Source organism: Rhipicephalus sanguineus, chromosome 7 (genome assembly GCF_013339695.2).
Source record: "Rhipicephalus sanguineus isolate Rsan-2018 chromosome 7, BIME_Rsan_1.4, whole genome shotgun sequence".
Taxonomy (NCBI): domain Eukaryota; kingdom Metazoa; phylum Arthropoda; class Arachnida; order Ixodida; family Ixodidae; genus Rhipicephalus; species Rhipicephalus sanguineus.
Genome location: NC_051182.1, coordinates 100653147 through 100668881, shown reverse-complemented (window position 1 = coordinate 100668881; position 15735 = coordinate 100653147).

The following is a 15735-nucleotide window of genomic DNA, read 5'->3' as shown; positions in this document are numbered from 1 at the left end:
CAGCAGGAGATGCCCCCGCTGCCTGTCGTGGATCTTCGCCACGGCCGACTGGTAGAGCTCGCACGCCGGTGCCCGCCTTTGTTGAGGTTGTTCAGCTCCAACTGCACGTCCAGCGGCTGCTGGTGCGGTGGATGGGGCTGGATAGAACAGGAAACCGGAAGAACCAGTTCTTCATAGAGAGGGCACATCTGTCCCATCCGCGAAACTCGTCAGCTTTATACAGAGAGCAGATCTGTCGGTCCGCGAATAGGGCAGCACCCCCGGGGCCCTATAAAGACGGTCCACATAATGCAGCGCCTGTCACAGCATAAGAAGCGGCAGAGGACACGCCTAGGCCTCCTCCAGTGAAGCAGCAACGGACTACTGGCGCGGGAGCCTAGTGAAGCGTCCATCTGCCATGCGGTGGCAGCAGTTGCACCAGGGGCAGTGCATAGATTTGCACTGCCTTTGCAGCCCCCTCGTTTAGCCGAAGGGCCATCCGTGGAGTACACCCTAGGCCTCTTACAAAGCGCTTCTCCAAAGCAGTCTGGACCCGGCTGGCCTTGAAAGTGGCGACTTTGGCGGCTGGTATCCACGTGAGGTGGTGTCTATCCTTAGTCCCAGTTACTTCAAACCCTTTCTCCACGGGATTGGCCAGTCTCCCAGCACGAGCCATCGGATGGCCCTCCGCGCAGCCACTTTGGGGTGAACCAGCAGCGCCTCCATCTTCGTGCGCGATACAATAAGCCCGGTCGCCTCGACGAAGGTGGCCACAACATCCCGGGAGCTTTGGAGGGAGCACCGGATGGGCGTGAGATTCCGCCTGGGTCGCCTGACCCGCAGTGCCACGTCGTCTGCGTACAGCGAGCACTGCGTGAGGTAGCGCTTGTCAGCCGGCAGCCTTGGTGGTAACCCCGCCAGCATCAGAGGGATCAAAGGGGGCTGAAGACAGAACCGTGTGGGACGCCGGCTGCCGCTGGCCTTGAATCGCATATGGCATGGCGAACTCTGACCTGGAGGGTCTGTCCTGCAAGGTAGGCACTGATGAAAGCATGGAGGCAGCCCACGATGCCGAGTACGTGCAGAGCACACTCTGACTATATGTGTCAGAACGTGGAATGCACTCTGGACGTCCAGCCGTACGAGGAGGACTACTTCACCCTTGCGCCTGGCCTCCTCCATGGTAAAGGGGACGTCTGCAATTGAATCTGCTGGGGAGCAGTTGCGCCGGAAGCCCATCTGCTCTGCTAGGTAGTCCTTTGGCCCTGCAATCCAGCTCAAGCGTGCCAGAGCTATGAATTCCATGACCTTTCAGGCACCAGAGGTGAGAAAGACGGGCCTTTAAGATGCAATGGCTGCACCAGGGCGGCTAGGCTTCCGGACGGGCACCACCAGAGCGGTGCGCTAGACCCCAGGTAGGACACCGCTTGGTCACACGTCATTGATAGTCCTCAATGGGCGTCGCCATGCAGCCACATCCAGGTTGCGCATCATCTGAAATGTGATGCCAAGTATCTGATGGGAGGCCTGAGAGTGGGCTAGCTGGTTGAACATGATCAACTTCTTTTAAATGCGAAGCATTTCTTAGCGAACCTCTGGCACTTTGAGCGTTTCTATCTACGTATCTATCTATCTATCTATCTATCTATCTATCTATCTATCTATCTATCTATCTATCTATCTATCTATCTATCTATCTATCTATCTATCTAGCCGCCTACGTCGGGGTGCTCTCATGATCGTCTCCTTAACTTGGTGTAGACCAAAATTTGCATGGGAGCGTAAGACGATTTGACAAAGATGATTGCCGGGTCATGACATGAATAACGTTAAAATCCTCTCGCGTACGTCGTCAAACCCTTTCCACTAGACACGTGTGGCACATACCCGTTGACCACGGGCCGCGGTGTACGGGTATGCGCCACAGGTGATTGACAGTTTATATCTACCCAGGAACGGCGAGAACAGACATTGGTAACTTAAATGCTAGAGCGTTAAGGAAAACCAACATCGGCAGTGTTGACTCAATGAATGGAAAGTATGAAAATTAGGATCCCAGCAGGAATCGAACCCAAGCATTTTACGTGGCAATCAGGTATTCTACCACTGAGCCACGCCAGGTCTATAAACTGGTTTGGAAAAACAACCTACGCAGGCGTAATATCGGTGCAACGGGAATTTTGGTTGTGGCGCTGGCTATCTAATTTTACAAGGAAGCAATAAACACTACATGATACTCCTACGATTTGTACTCCTACGATACAGGCGTCATATCAGATTAACGTCTGTAGTTCCAGTGCTGGCTCCGCTTTTATAGCAGTCTAATAAACATTATGTTTGTACTTCTATTACTCAGCAAGCTATACGGATGCATTGTTCGACCCCGGAGGAATACATTACCGAAAGTTACATATGATATCCACATCACCGCCCCGTAAGGTCCATTTCGTCCACCAGAACGCCGCAGTGTCCTCTTCGTCTTACGACGCTGGGCGATGGCCTCATGCTGACCGAGGATGCTGCCAGACTGATTGACAGCTGTTTTGTAGACTACGCTACGTAGCCCACATACGCCCAGGTAGTCTACGAATACGACAAACACCATCCACTGATGTTTGTCTACGTAGTACTATCTAGGCCTACCAGCCTCGACGGCCGATACCTCACCAACGAGAATGGCGAGTTCAGGTTCCGACATGTCGCCGGCTCTATCGACAGACAATTTTTCGACACGATGACCGAGGCATCCACGAATTCCAACAGCTCTACTATATCACATACTTCACTAGACATGGACCCCTCGTCACCACGATCACGACCGGATCCTATAACAAGTCATGACCAGCTGCTGGTGCTCACTGATCACGGTGATGATGCCCTTGTTCAAGAACTCTCAAGAACTTCTTGAACACATGAACACGGGTTCGTGAAACGTGCGTGCGTTCTCGGGACACGTAGAAGCACTACATATCAGCTTATCGATTCTGGTGTTGGTAATACCCACGTTGCCTTTGCTAGCGTTACCCAACTGTAAACAATTGGTTATATAACACATGTGCGGCTCTGCAACACACACACATATATATATATATATATATATATATGTGTGCGTATAAAATTTATACATTTCTTTAGCGTCATTTTGTAACGTGTCGCTATGTAAAAAACTTACGCCACAGTCACCTACCCCCCGCATGCTTCGCATAATATCGACTCCCACGGTACGTGGGATCTGCCGAATTATTTTTTGTGCAAAGTACAAAAATATCTGGATAAAACGAATACAGAAAGAGCGTAATGTTATGTACTGTTTAACGCGGTGATGAACATAAAATATATAGAGATACAACAGATATGTAGAGATACGCAGACGCAGAAATACCCTAGGTATTGACGCCGCGTAGCCACGCTGTTCACATTTATTTTCCTTTGGCTGAGCGCTACCGACAGAGCGCTTACACACGCTCCCTCTGCAACCGCTTTGAAAGCGTAACCTTCGACGACTCCCCCGTTTTTCCGGTTGGTGGTGTGCGCTGATGTGTTCTATGTGCGTGTTTCCTCGCTGGTCCAGTTGTTTTTGTAGTTCGAGCAACGAAAGTTGACCGTATAAAACATATTCTTTGATGGAGTTTAACGTCCCAAAAGCCACGACAAGATTATGATCGAGGGACGCCGTAGTGCAGGGCTTCGGAAATCTCGACCACTTTGGGTTCTTTAACGTGTCCATAAATATAAGTACACGGGCCTCAAGCAATTTTGCTTACATCAAAAATGCTGCCACCGCGGCCGGGATTGGATCCTGCGAAATATAAGCACTGTACCACCGTGGCGGGTGATGAACCCACACGCGATGAACCCACACGCGATGAACAAAGCGATGAAACCACATAGTCTATACTAGACATATTCAATCACCATTTCTGTGGAAAGAAGGGGAATTGTTCGCGGTGCTCATTTCTTCGTTAGGAACAACACAATGAAGGCAACAGACAATCTAATTAGGGAAAACAGAGCGAACATTATTCGATTATATTATTTGTCAGTTGCTGTTTCTGGTTGCTCAGTCTCAACACGTGTCATGCCCGCTCAAATGATCTTTTGCACTATGTAAAACATTCATGACGATGCCCCAGAAACTAGGGCGGGCTTCGTAATTACGTTATTGCTTTTGTACAGGCACTGTGAAGGTAGTCTTTAATAAATCTACAAGAACGGCCGTTACATGAGCGTGCGTGTGGCGTTCTTGAAGATACACGTACAACCGTCACGGTGGTCTAGTGGCTGTGGAGCTCGACTGCTGACCAGAAGGTCGCGGGACAAAATCCCGGCCACGGCGGCCGCATTTTCGTTGCATATAAAATAGCTTGAGGCCCGTGTACTTAGATTAAGCTCTATCTTAAAGAACCCGACATGGTCCATATTGTTGGAGCCCTCCATTACGGATTACCTCATAATCATGTGTTGCCTTGGGGCGCTAAAACCCAGCTGCTATTATTATTATTATTATTATTATTATTATTATTATTATTATTATTATTATTATTATTATTATTATTATTATTATTATTATTATTATTATTATGAAAATACATACATGTTGAGATAGAAAAACTATGCTGACTGCAGCTGAACCAAACGTAATACCACGTCACATAATAGGCATCATTTAAACGAAGCCAAAAACATCAACTCTAATGACTTCATGGCACCTTTGCTGATAGCTGACATGATTACATGTGTGTTTTCAGAGTGGCAGCAAATAGGGCGAGTATTACGGTCGCTAAAATTTGTTATGTGGCTTACATCAACATTTCCAAAAATTTTGATAAAGGCGAGATGCTCTCCCAGTAATTGTTCACCAGCTTTTGTAGTTTCATACGCCGAATATTTCAGTTATATTTTATTACTGTAAATGAAAACCTCTTAACGTGTCCTATTAACGCTAATACTGCAAATATTTTACCTTAGCTTTCATTAACAATGGAAGCTGATGCGTAGCAGTAGAAAAAGAAGGCAGTTGTACCCGTATAAGTAAAATTACTGATGCAAGAGAAAACCATCAGTATTTTTCAGCAATTTAGTTCAATGTCCTAATCTAAGGCAGTAATAACTCGATTTGCGCTAGCTGAGCTTCCTAAAACACAAGAATTGAGTAATCAATGTGATGGCAAACAATTTATTTCATCAATTATTTCTGCAAGAGTGTACAAATACCTGTTGAGTTTGTTTTCTATTTCGAGCATACCAGCTTTGCGGCTCCATCTTCAGCAGAGCTCAAATTATTTAAAAACAGCGCCATATTGGTTTTCCGCAAAATAAAAGGCGAATTGCTTACTTTCATATCGTACGCTTAGAATACAAAATGTCTACGCGTTATTGCTTGTTATTTGTTATTGTTGCCTAATACCTTGCACATTTATTTCAAACAGACTTAATCTCCTTGCAGGGGAACCTTGTCTTCATTGAAAACTGCTCAATTAACTAGCGGCAGAAAATGAAGTTATCATTGGAAATAGTGCTCATGTTTTTGGCAACATCTCTGCCGTTTATTTATCTACAAGGTATGTTGAGCTTTTCACAATAGAAGTCGAACCATCAATTGTTTATTTTTACGCATTTTGTTTGTACGGCTTCTACGAATTCTGTGACCCAAGTAGTGGCAATTGACGCTATAGTTGTTAGACAATTTTGTAAATTCATCCGCAGTGTGTCATTTTACAATAGTAAAGGAAGATCAGAGGTAATCATTTTATGATTGCGTGCCAGTCTGCGTAAAAACGTGTAATTTTCTTGGTACTAAATTATTTGTTTATAGCTTACGTTCTGTCTGAAACAGACTGCCAACAACTAATGTTCACCTATACTTAACGACCCTTTTTAAATTGTGTAACGTTGATCGAATTAGAAAGCGCTGTTTTAGATGTAGAGCCGTGCCACAAACGAGCATACAAGCCACCTTCATAGGACAGCGCGAACCGTTACGGTTGAGCGAAAGACAGGCAGCGACCACAAGCAGCGTCTAGGAAGCGCACCCTCTCCCTCATCGATGGTCAGCAGGCAGCTAACTCCCGCGCAGTCTGAAAAGGTCTCGGAATCATCGCGGTTACCACCAAAGCGTTCGCCGCCGCCAGACGTACATATATCAGGGAAATCGCGCGCGCTTCCCGACGCCGTGGCTGTACTGTACACAGATGAGTCATGTCGAAGAGTCTCAAACCGTGGCGCTGCCCAAAATAAGAGCGCGGCTGTGCTGTCGCTTGGCCGGTGAAGAAAGAAGTTTGTTTAACGATGCTAGGAAATTGGTCGGTGGGGACGTGTGCTTTCATGTAGTGCCGTCAGTCAGTCCGTTTTCGAAGAAGCGCTGAGAAATGACGCTGCGCTCAGTGAAGTGGTGCTTTAAAGAATTGAGAGAACCCTCCCAGGCGTTAATGCCGAGAAGAGCCATGTAACCATCGCCCACCTAAGGGGAACCATTTGTCCACGCAACAATCATACAATCATCTTGTGCCAATGCGCGTGCGCGCTTCCGGATGACAGGACTTCTCGATTGGACAAGCCGGTGAATATTAAAGAAGTATTTAGTTTTCTTGAATGTTCCTGAGACCTTGCGTTCGTGTTTGAGCACAATTTATATAATTGTTTCCTCATTAGTGTAACACTTATCTGAGATTTATAGGCATTTAAGCAGCCAAATATACATGTATGTGCGATGTTTGTAGTACATTAATTGAGAATATAAATTTTTTGTGCTTGTCAGATCTTGGCTCTGAGTTGGTCTTTTGACCCCAACGGGCGTTCGCTGGAGTGCTATAAGGACCTATTCTTAAATGGACCATGCTTTCGTGGAGTGTTTCGGGAAACAGATCCTTCACTTCTATAAATCTGCACAGCGATTGCCACCCAATAATGTATTGTGACGTGTAGTTTATTTCCACCATAGAAAACCGTAGTTTTAGACATAGCACGGAAGTAGGTCGTTGCAGAAAATAGCACATTTTGATGATATTTAACATGTCTACAGACACTTCACTGACTCTGTCAAAGCTAGGTAAGTTCTTTTCCAGTTATAAAATTTGTGACATTTGATTGTTCCACTCTGATTAACGAAAACATTCCTGGTGGCTGCTGTATTGTATGGGAAACAACATGTACCAGGATTTCTTCGCGTGGTACTGTTGATTTTACAGCGAAAGCTGTGATATGATCCCAACAGCGGCCGTTTTTGGCAACGTAGTTGTTCGCCGCCTCCGGTGTCTGTAACCGCTGTCGCACGAAATATTAAAAACGAATTTAGAAAAAAATATCCAGGACGTAACGAGATTCGAACCTGGGCTTTCTGTAGGGGAGTCCAATATTCTACCACAGAGCCGTGACCCTGCTTGAAACTCCGGTCCTACCGGCGTCATATGGGGAAGGAACGACATTGACCTATGTAATATAGCGTTTTAGAAGAGCAAAATAACAACGAGACAACGCGAATTATGTAACCAGGCCTCACAAAATGCGATGTGTTCAACGAGTGGGCGGTTTAATGCATGCAACCCATTACAAAGGCCTCAGCCGTAATTCATCGTCATCAGCCACAGCATCAACAAAGTGCACATAATGCTTTACAAATGTGTAGCGGGTGCCACGGTTCTCCGCAGAATGACAAAAAAATCCACAGCATATCCACGGGGTGAGTGATGATGAGTGGGGCGAAGCTCCGGAGGGAATCATCGGTAAACCGTGAATACTCCGAGCGAAAGTGAAAGCGCGCCCATAGCGAGCGGATTTTATTACAACGGTCAAAGGAGGTTAAATGGTCCCCCTAGCGTACGTCGCCGCACTAAATCGAACGATTGCCTTCCAGCAATGACACGCGCCATATGTGAATATTCCGTGAATTCTGCCCAGTACATCATCAACGACGTGAGATCGGGCGCGTTTATACTAAAGGGTCGATGAGAGTCCTGGCGACTTGCAGCTCACTTTAATTTTACATGTACGCTGTGAATTTTTATTGTTTAATCACACACACAGGAGTAATCTCACACAGGCACTACCTTGGAAGTCAAAATCCAGTGCCTATATATACGGGGTGGTCAGTGAACGGTTGTTCAGCGCGAGCAATCGGTTTTTTCAATCAAGAAACTCGCTAGCAGACGCTGCGGGCGTCGGCCTCGCGAGGCGAGAGAGGGGGGGGGGGGGGGACTAGAGCACGCATCTGCAACGCAGCGAGCGCCTCCGCGCCATCTAGTGATCTTTCTAAGAACTAGAGGTGGCTACGACAGCGCCATCTAGTGAACACTCTAAGAACTAGAGGTGGCTACCTACTACTACTACTACAATTACATACTACAGAGGAGGGACAGACCCACACCCAACGGAGCTTCGCCCCTAAACATGGCGTAGTAGCTGCTTCCCTACTTCACAATAATTGTGATGACGTATAGCGTAGTCTATTTGTATTAGTTGCCAAGGAAGCCCATAAGGCCCCCATAAAGCATTTCCTCAGGGCCTCTATAAAATTATTTCCCTCTCTCTCTCTGTCATTGTCACGTTAACATATGTTATATAGCGTAGTAGGAGAGTGAAATAACTACCGGGCGTCACATAGTGCTAAATGGTTCAGCCATGTCTTCATCATCATGAGCCGCCGTATCAACAAAGTGCACATGATGCCTTACAGATGTGTAGCGCGTAGCTCGTTTCTCCGCAGGAAAAAACGAATGCTGGCGTAGTCGGTGCTTCCTAACTTCGCAAAAATTAAGATGGATGGAGTAGTGGGCAGCTTGCAAGTGTGATTGTATTAGCAGCCTCAAAAGAGTTTACAATGGGCTCTAGAAATGCCGCTCTTCCAGTTTTGGCTGTGATTGTGCTGCACATTTCACGGAGGCCTGGTGTTTTTTTTCTACAGCTTTGGTGGTCGTTATCTGTATATCATGTCCGTGGAGTTCCTTTCGAATGCAATGTGTGTACAGGCGTGGCCCTTTAAGCGCGTAAGATTCTTGTTAGATGTGCAGGAATTCTGGGGTGTCGTTCTCGGGCGTGAACTGTATCAAGCTACGCAGAATATTTGTCGATGAATTTGGCACATGATAGAAATATCTTATATGTTAGACAATGAGGAGTCGAGTACACCAAGCGACTTCATTATATGTTGTTCAGGAGCACAGAAAGCTATGCCTTAGCGGCATAACAGCCAGCTAGACACGCATTTACCGCGTGAATGGCTACGTCCAGTTTCCGCACAGTCGGGTTCGATAAATTAATAGTCTAACATGTATATGTTCTTCTAGGTTTCCGCTATGCCTGATATACGGGATATGTGTATTGGAAATAAACCAAATGATCTTCCGGAAACATTTCACAATATTTTTGGCACCCGAACCAATGATAGTTTTTTTTTATCGCAATCAGATATGTCAGCGAAAACTTGACTTTTCTTAAAAAAGTTTTCAAGAGCGTGGCCAAAATCCTGTTGTTCACAGATCCAGTTCCTGGTCTGTATATATGTTAAAATATTAGACAGCGATGCACCACAGTGTCCTCTAAATTCACCAATATAGAGAGGCGCCGGTGCTTTCGTTTAGCTTTTATTCTATATGGCTTGCACTTTTGGCGCTGAAGATTCACCTATGCCGATGGAATACCGGCCCTATACCTAAATAGATGTTTCTTCGTTTATCGCTCGCCTCGCTTTTGTAATACCGGCCCAGCGCTTTGATGTGTGAGGGAATATCGGCTTACCACGGACGCGTCCCATCAGACGCCTGCGGAAGGGCTGCTGATTCCTCCTTGGTGTCTGAATCGACAATTTGAACTGGCACCAGGATTCAGAAGAAGGCGCAACTGTCGTTGCAAGCGTTAAAGCAGCTTTCTCGGCTCATGCTGCAGGAGGCATACAAGGCCCATCCTAAGCTTTAGAGTGATGGCCCGACAACTATTGGCCGATCTGAAAGTGATGTGTGATCTTCACCGCAAAAGATGAATATATTTTGTTTAGGAGGCATCGCAGGGGAACGTGGACCGCCGCGGCACGCCTCACATCGCACTTCACAGGACTCAAGAACCGCCACTAAAATGGAGCATAGTTAAGGATTCTAAGCCAGCCTTGCTGTACCTGTTTTATACTCTACGCTGTCGGTGAGAAGTCCAATTAGTGATGGAAACACGACAACTGTGGCATCACCTAAAGTGCAAACAGGATGTCACATTTCAATGGCTACGCGATGTCACGTTTTATTTGTGGCCCCCGACGACTAACCGCGGAGTCAGCGATGCCCGGAAAGATAGGCGTGGTGCAAGTCCTTCGCACGTGTGGCCGGCGGGGACAAAATCGCGGCTCGAGTTCGAAAGCGACAGTTCGAAAGCACGGCCGCCGAGATGCCGGCGTTTGGGTACGAGGCAACGCGGCGAAGAGAGGCACCCTGCTGTGGGGACGCAGCGATCACTGCGGTCACCGGGCCGTCCACCGCTATCAAATGTCTTCGTGGAGCTGAGGAAAACCGGCGGGAAAGAACGTCTTTAGAAGTTGTGCAGGGAGGACGTAACGTGCTTTTGCCTCTTGGGCACGACACCGATCCGGCTACCATTTAGATCCGGTCGTCAAGACACTCCTTAGGCTGGTGCTCCGAATGCTCCAAGCGCAATACTCTCAGCGATCGTCCTGCTGTGCTCAAGTATTATATTCGTACTATTTTTCATATCAAAACGTTGCTGTTTTTCATCGAACTTAGTTGACTTTTCGGACAAAAATTACGTAATCAATCAATTAGTGCATGCCTCTTATGCCTGTTTGTTTATATCGGGAGTATTTTGCAGTTTTTGTATGTCTTTGCGTGCTTTCATAAGCAAGGATTAAAAGTGTTTATGTGCGTGAAACGGTTGTAAATCCTCTGGCCTAACTCCTAACTCACGGTACGAACATCCAAAAAAAGGTGATACCGGGCTCCCGCGGCTTCATCAGCAACGAGCATGACAATGAGATGACCATGCAGCGCAGAGTCTTTAAGGCAATGGTGCACTGGAACTTTTACACTGTGAAGAACTCATGCAGCAGCACAGATTCGCCCGTTCGCGCAGGATGATTTATAATCTATGCGCAACACGTCACGTTTACTGCATACCTGCTTTCAGTGCCTCGACCCATCCATCCAAGTCTAAATTACATATGAACTACCCAAATAAGTGGCAACCGTTCTCTGCCGCCTGTGGCTTGGTGTAACATTTACGAACGCCTTTGTTTTCTGCATCAGAATGGCAGACAGTGCTGCATGTAACCACTTCGGCAGTGAGGAAAGCATTCAAGACATCTTCATGTCATTGTCCCCACACAGCTCCCAAGGAGAGTTGCTCAAAGCAGTGTTAGCATGCCTCGACGACCAGCCGTGGCGAGAACCATCAATGCTGCAATACAAGAACCTTCACAAAGCGACGAATGTGCTGCTGTTATGACCAACGCTTCTTGTTTAATTACTCTGTCACTCCACTCTTATTTGTTTACACCTATATCTCCTCGCTTTCTCTCTGTACCTCTTATTGTTTTCATCCTTACTTTCGTGTCTCCACTCACCGCTCCCTCGGTGTGGGGTAGCAAGTCGGATATTAATCTTCCATTTAGCCTCCCTGCATTTAATTTATCTCTTTCTCTCTCTGTTGTGGTTATCAACCTTGAATAACTCATAAATACGGGGCTTCACAGGAACAAGTAGCCCATTTAGCGGCCTGCAAATTGAACAGCTGTATTCACCATGCCGACAAAGACTGATTCTCGATTTTATGTCAAAAAAGTTCTCCGGCAATATGATTTGCTCCTCGGAATCTTCAATTTCTACCCTAATTCGGTTGAATTGAAGGACAAGCCATTTAAGACATCCCACAGAACAGCTCGTCGCAGTGAATGTACCATTCCAAGGTATCCCATTTTAGGTGCAGATATTGTGATATTTTTCGCTGTGCAGTTGTACCCTTGCATCTCACTAATGAAGTGAAGCACCCTGACTACGTGCGCGGTATCACAAAGGCGTGCCTTAGCGCTTCATAAATGAGAAACTCGTCAGTCCTACCAAGATTATTATCTGAATACCGGCCCAATCGAAAGCCGCGCAGTAGTATGCTAGAATGAATTACGACCCCCTAACACATGTGCCTTCCTGAATTGATTAGGGAAGTGGGATGTCACGGAAGGATTATATCACGCGCGCTTTTAAATATATTTTGTACACTTAGTTCCTCGTGTTCAAAAAAGAGCCTGAAGTTAAGGCTGCATATATTCTTAAAACTGGTACTTGCGTAAAGTGCAATAAAGTTTCAAAGACTAACTACTTCAACAGCTCCTGCGTTGGGCACACTGGCATAACAGCAACAGGCAATTGAGCAGCAGGACGAAACCTTAAATGCAATGCGCAGACACCATGATTTCCTGAAGGAAACATAACAGAGATGGCACGAAACATGGCAGCTGCGTCTTCATCTTGTCCTTGTTATTTAGTATCTGGCTTGAGTGTTTGCCCAAAATGATAGTCCGTGTTCGAAAGCACCTCTTTATCAAACAACCATCACCGCGTACTACAGGAAATGAAATTTTGCCAACTACTTCGTTGAATAATCATGATATTGTTTATTTCTATACGTGCCCTCACTATATCTCGGGCAAGCCAACCTTGTAAGTAGATTAGTTTTGTTTTAAACGCAATGGTATTTCTTCTACGCAGGACATTGCCCGAATAGGAATGAGGTCAAAAGGCCCTGCAGAACTGCAGGAATAGTCGAATCTACTTGCTCAGGAGTCTGGAGGCCACGGTGCCGTTCCTACAAACATCGATTCTATAGGAGGCACTATTGCGGCTGCATGCCAGGAACATGTCGGCACCGGAACATGAGCTGCGTTTTATGTAAAGAATGTGGTGTGTATCACTCAAATCCTTATCGCCATGACCAGAAATGTTGCGTAAGAACACATGAGCGAGCCAATGGTTCGGTCTCACTAAGTTTTGCCTTTACCACTCTATTTTCAATCAAACGGATTTCTTTTCTTTATGACGCTTATTCATTTGTTGTGCGATCAATGAAGACATCGAGAATATTCGACTCAAGCTTGCAGTCCGCACTGCTGCAGGCTGAATTTGCCACAGCCGAAGGGCCCGACGTTTTACCATATAACGTTCAGCTTTCCGTTAGCCATAATACATGACACATTTTGAGCTTCTTTTATGACACTGTTGCTTAAGGATATGGCATCTACGAATAACTGTGATAAGAAGAAAGAAAATGCTATTTGTTCCTAGAAATTGAAGAAAGCTTTTCTTAAATATGAAACAGAGCACTCACCAGTCTTTTTTCGCGACAATGAGGTATTCGGGTAGACTGCCAATTTTAGCAATAAGATATTGCAAGGTGTGTTTGTCGTCCTCCTGTGCCGCCGTGAATGCCATGCGGCAAAATTTTATTGTTAGCAGAAAGTAGATATCCCCTTCAGTCACGAATTATGATACACTGTCTGCAAATGCGTCAAACCCGCGTGGTTTAATTCGAAAGCACTCAGTATTACATTGCAAGAAAGAAAATGAAGTAATGTGTTGTTTTTGAGAGTTTCAGTAATCAATGTTAATTAGCTTATAACTCATTATCTAATTATTTTGCCATCAGTCAGCTTTAATACTTTCTTAATAAGAATCAACTATTAGGACCGAAATGCATGCACAGTTTGTTTTTGGTTGTATTCGTTTCGAGCGGAGAAAAAAAATACTCTTGACGTCGGTCCTGGAGCGCGGCACGTCGAAGAATCGTCTCACATGGTAGTGTCTCCAGCAAAGTGATCTTCTACAGCACTATGCACCACAATAAAATTATATGACCGCTAGTTGCCCACTCAGGAAGCCTGCAAGAATGTTCACACTGAGTTTCGGGCAGTTTGAAGAAACACGCGGCGTGTGACGCGCCTGCGAAGTTCGCGTACACAATTGTGTACACAGTGACTGAAGGGGATATTCCAATATTCTAAAGAATGCCGTCTTGCAGCCAGAGCTGATCAGTTTACACGGGAAGTTATGAATAACCTTGATACACTTTAGACAAACCAGTGCCGCTGGCATTTAGTGGTTCAATATAAGCTCATACCTACAGCTATCGTAGGTTTTCTCAAACATGCAGGTAGCATCCAGCGCATATGATGAATAACTCTATGTAAGAAACTCCTTCAACTGCTATATTAAGACACATGTGCACCACACCACATTATATACCGATTTTGTTTTGCGAATCGTGAGTTATAAATGTGGATGTTAAAAGTTCTCCCAAATGCAGCGATACTTGTTCTGAAAAATTAATGTCGTAAATCGAAAGAAATGTTGAAGCCTCTGTAATAACAATTCACGCAAGGGTGCATTGAGTAACAAGTCGGTGCCTGAAACCACTCCGGATGTTTTGCTCGCACACCGAATATGTTGTCGACACTGTGGCAAAAGATTGTAGGGTCCCTGCTCCACCGTGAGCCGCCATGCATGGTTGTAACTACTGACCATGACGGTCGGAGCCATAGTGAAGTTTCGGCTGATCAGCACCCTGCCTTTTTACCAGGAGGTGAGTTCCGCCACGTTGCTCTGAGTCAGGCGGTGACCATAAGTAACATCCTAGGAACAGTCGGCATACCCATCTTGTATGAATATTTATTCCGAAAAGCTCTACATTCCCTCAAAAGAACCCGCACCGAAGAATGCTTTGACGGAAGCCGGCCTCATTATTGCCACTTCCTTCATTTCCTCGTGAGTATGAAGAAACGGGAGACATAGTCATGTACGGCGGAAAGTTGTATGGAGTCACGAAATCAGAATAGTCGCAGGTATAAAATGAAAGCATCTCGCACAAGAAACGATAAATGTTTATCCCTGGAAGATCGCTTTGTTCTGCAGCGGTCATAAATAGGTTGACAATAACAATGACGATGTAGAGAACGACTCAGTTGATGTAATGATTATTTTGTGATCGCTAACTTTGTAACAATCAAAGAAAAAGCGGTGACGCAAAAGAACTTTCATCTGGTTGTCTTTCTATTGAAGCGTAACAGAAAGATCATTCAGAGATCCTCCTGAAGCCAAAGCAGTTAACTCAGTTGTGGTGAGGTGTAATGGACGCCCATTACACCCCACCCGAATTTGAATACAGTCCAGTGTTATATCAGAACGTCATCGCATCTGCGAATGTATATCTGACCTCCTCCAAAGCTTTCGACAACAAAAGTGTTATCGCCCATCACCACATCACTATAAGGATACACGGTGAAAAGGTGGTGACACCCGATATCATTCTTACATGTTTTCGTTCCCTTCGACCAGATGCTAAGAGAGCAGAGTTGACTTATTGCGATGTAATTCCTGATGTCTGAAAACGCGAACATTATTGAAGTGCTAAAAGTACACATCCGGATCCACTGTACACGGATCGGCGGTGTGCTACGCTAAAGCATTCTCTCGTATTTTGGCTCCTAATTTGAGGGTGCTGACATCCCCTGTAATGTTTTTTTCGCATGATGGGCCGCGCGTGTTGCCACGGGCACCATCATGCAACGTGGGGCTATCCCCACCGGTGTCGGCTTAGCGCAGTCCCCGCAGCACGAAAGATGACGTTAGCTCGGCGTTCTTCCGATGGCGCCAGCTGGCTGCACGACTACACGGGCACATGAGGAATGGCGCTTGTTTTTTTTTTGGTCCTGGATGCTGCTCGTGGACGGTGACTCCAGCACAATGTTCGTGCCACGATTCTGCAAGTCGAACT